This window comes from Ursus americanus, chromosome 22, assembly GCF_024610735.1.
Source record: "Ursus americanus isolate L20-20 chromosome 22, mUrsAme1.1.p, whole genome shotgun sequence".
NCBI classification, from domain to species: Eukaryota; Metazoa; Chordata; class Mammalia; order Carnivora; family Ursidae; genus Ursus; species Ursus americanus.
This window is the reverse complement of record NC_142148.1, coordinates 35105125-35108961: the sequence shown is the minus strand read 5'-3', so window position 1 is coordinate 35108961 and position 3837 is coordinate 35105125. Positions and strand designations below refer to the sequence as shown.

General features: G+C 40.1%; 1 pseudogene; it reads right to left on the bottom strand.

Annotated features, from left to right (window-relative positions):
- Positions 1-1323: 1323 nt before the first annotated feature.
- Positions 1324-1884, bottom strand: LOC123800590 (large ribosomal subunit protein uL11 pseudogene; annotated as a pseudogene).
- Positions 1885-3837: the final 1953 nt, after the last annotated feature.

Sequence of the window (3837 nt, the reverse complement as noted above, 5' to 3'; positions counted from 1 at the left end):
AACATCTTGCATCTCAAACTCTGCCTCGATATCTGCTTCCAAGACCCAAAGACAAATTCACTGTAAGAGTCCGTGGTTATAATAGGTACTGAAATCCAATCTATTCACCTAATGAAAGTCCTATTTTGTTTGTTTTTTTTTTAAATAACAGAAAAGATAGAAAGAGGAAGGAAGGAAGGAAGGAAGGAAGGAAGGAAGGAAGGGGAGAGGGAGGGAAGGAGGAAATTAACAGAAGTTATGCACTTCCCAAGATTTACAACTCACTACCATAGGCTCCAAGAAAACAGATTTTGTGACACTTTTGGACCATTATGGAAGTAGTAGTCAGTGGTCAACTGAACACCAGCCTAGATGAGGCAGAGAGAGATGGAAACTTCTCTCTGTTCTCATATTGCTAACAGTCTTTCAGGTTCTAACAGGAGTAGAAGTAGGGCAATAAAGGAGAGACTCAGGACAAGTTGGAACATGAATCTCAGTAAGGTCTGCATGAGTTTCCAGAAGTTCCTTTGTTCTTTGCTCTCTCTAAATTTATGACACCATTTTTATAAGAAATAATAATAAGGAACGCATATTGATCTTTTACTATGTAACAAGTAAATGTGCTAAAAGCTATACGATTTTATATCAGTCATCACTCACAACAGCCCTAAGACAGTGAGGTAGGAATTATTGTTCAACAACTCCTCACTCTGCCTTCCTCTTTCCATGGGAAAAAGTATTATTATCCACCCCCTCAGTGTTGAACTTGGCCATATGACTTGTTTGACAACTAAAATGTGAATGTATGCAAGCAGAGGGTCTGACTGAAATTGCTAAATGGTTTGGCTCATTCTCTTGTGCTCCCGACATTCTCCCTTAGAGAACCACTGCTCTTTCAGCCTGACACCTGTGGAGGTGATCTGAACCCAACTGTCAGCCTAGAACAGAGTTGCACAGTTGATTTACAAACCCCTGAAGGAGAAAAAAATATTTATGGTTATAAGCCACGGAGATTTGGAGAGAGCTATCTGTTACACACCATTATTGTAGTAAAAGGTGACTAATATGGGCAAGTTCTATACTTACTCCCATTTTTCAAATGAGGAAATTCAGGTACAGAGAAGCTAAGTGACTTACCAAGGTTACATAGCTATCTTAGCGGAGAAGCTAGAATTTAAACCAAGCAATAAAATTCTAAAACAGTGCCCTTAAGTCCTGTTTTATATTGCATATTCAGTGTTTAAGATAAATACTGTAATTTCATTCTATGTGAAATACATTACTTATTATTTTTTTTTTTGGTTGTCAAATGATTCTTTATTGAAATATTTTCCTTTGTAGTTCTTAACTGGCTGGGCATTCCACTGTACCATTACTGATGTCATTTATGATGTCATGAGAGTGGTGGCCACCAACATTGCAGCCTACAGATTAGGCAGTCCCCAGGATCTCTTTAATGGTTCCAGAGAGTTCTCCAGCTAAAAACTGGTGCCACATCTGTCAATCAATGTCATCAAAAGTGGTATTTCTGCTGTGCTTAATGTCTTTCTGCTACTTTCTGTCTGTTGGCAGTTCCTTGAGGGCTTTGATAATCAGGGCAGAGGCAGAAGGTACCACTTCAATATGGGCCTGTCTGTTCTGAATGGTCGGTTTCACTTTAATCCTCAGACCCTTCCAATCACTGGTGGCCTTGGTGATGTCATCACCAACCTTGTTTGGAGACAGACCCAGGGGACCGATATTTGGGGCCAGGGCAGATGTGGCTCCAACTTCCCCACTGGTGTGCCTCCGGTACATGGCTTGGGTCTCATTGGGGACAAACTTAGGCAGCATGGTGGAGGTGGCTGGTGTCCAGTGAACCTGGATTCGGGATGACCGAAGTCTGTTGCACCTTCACCTTCTCTGAGTCAAAAGCCAAAGAAGCTGAAGTGCATAACTTCTATGTGTTAAGAGATCTTTGAATTCCACCTCAAACCAAGATTCAGTTATTTTATTTCCCAGGTCTTTTTAAGCATTCTTAGTGTCTATGAATGGGCCAACATTTAATGTATGATTTATGTAAATATTATAACCAAAGAAATGACACTAAAATATTCAATCATTAGTTCAGGATGTATGTACATTATTTCCATTTTCAAGGGATAATGAGCTATTATGGAAAAACACCTGATTTTCTTATCAATGGAAAACTTGGGGCAACTCCAACTTTAAGAGAGATGAGGAACAGATGAGAACAGGCATATGTCTAAGTCTATGTGCTTTAAGAGATTTAAGCCATTTAAAGAAAGATATATAACTGAGGAGCTGTAACTTGCATTTAATTAAACCTTTAAATTAAATAATTAATTATAATACTCTCTTTTTAATTTTCAAGAGTAGCAATCACAAAAACCTTTCCTCTTATTATTTCACTCTCACAATCAAATTTTTCCTATATGTACTGAAATGTATACAGTTTAGTCTAATGGATTGTTTCAGCCTCCCTCCCTTTTTCTTCATTTATTGAATTTAGACTTCAAGAAATTCTTGAAACTTCCTGGGGAATTGCAAGACCCCAACAGAACTTCCATGCACACCCTTCCTCAGAGCAACTCCATCCATCATCCCCTGCCACTGTGGCTGCTTTCACAGCCCTTAGAGAAGATAAACTTGTGACCCAAGCTGGGAAGTTGGGACTGACTCATGCTGAGAAGTTGAGCAGTATAAAGGGCATCTGGTACTTTAATTTATTCCTTCAGACTTCCCACTGCCCTTACCAGAAGCTTACTGCCACAGAACTCCAGGCTCTTTCAACTCAAACCACTTATACACCTAGCTAGAGATGCATAACTATAAAAGTTCCAAGCCATTAGTTTAGATTCTTTCCAGACCTCTTCAGAAGGTCTGCCCTAAAGACAGTGACATGCAGTAAACGACCTCAAAGGGAGCATGCCATGAAATACTTACTGGAAAGATGACCTAGGATGGAGGAAGCATAACAAAGAAAGGCATTTTAAGATTTTGCCTCTAATTCTCTGAAAGGCATCTTACCTCTTTCAGCCTATGAGTGCCATAAACAAAATGGCAACATTAATACTGTTCCCCTTACCTCCTGGCTGGATGAAAAAACTGTCCTGCTGTGGCTCTTCACCGGGTCTCCCATCATGGCTTGCAAAAAGTATCTGAAAAGATAAGAATACATATTATAGCTCCAAAGTAAAACAAAATGCCTGCAAGTTTTAGAGACTCAATATGAGGTCTGCAGTAAGCCCGGAACTGCACTGTGCATGACGGGAAATGCACGATAACGATGAAGCCTCCCTCCCTCCCTTCAAGATGCTGACAGAGCAGGTATTCATTCAACAAATAACTGTGAACCACAAGCTCAAGGTGTGTCCCAGCCCCTGAAGAAGAATACGGGGGCAAATCAATCTATTATCCAAATTTCAGGACTTTACAGTCTATAAGGAGAGATAAAACAGACACTAAGTTGTTCTAATAAAAAACAAAGTGGTGTGTGCGTAAGAGAGACCCAGATAATGGACAATAATGGATTAAGGAGAAAAGAAATTACTTAAAAGTAAGGGGGATGGATCAGGGAGGAACTCTCTACTAAGGGCACTTTTCAGGTGGGTCTTCAAAGACAAGAGCTGGACGTATGCAGATGAAGGGAAGGCACTCTAAACAGAAGAGAATTTTATTCAGATGAGCGAAGGACACAATGGGAGTATATGGAAATAACAGTTCCCTCGGACTCAACTGTAGGGGACATAGTTGGCACTAATGGGAAATAAGATGGAAAAAAGTTGAGAGGAAATTTCAAAAGGCCATGACGATGAGGCTCAGGAAGTTGGCACTTATTCAAATTCTCTTCTGCTG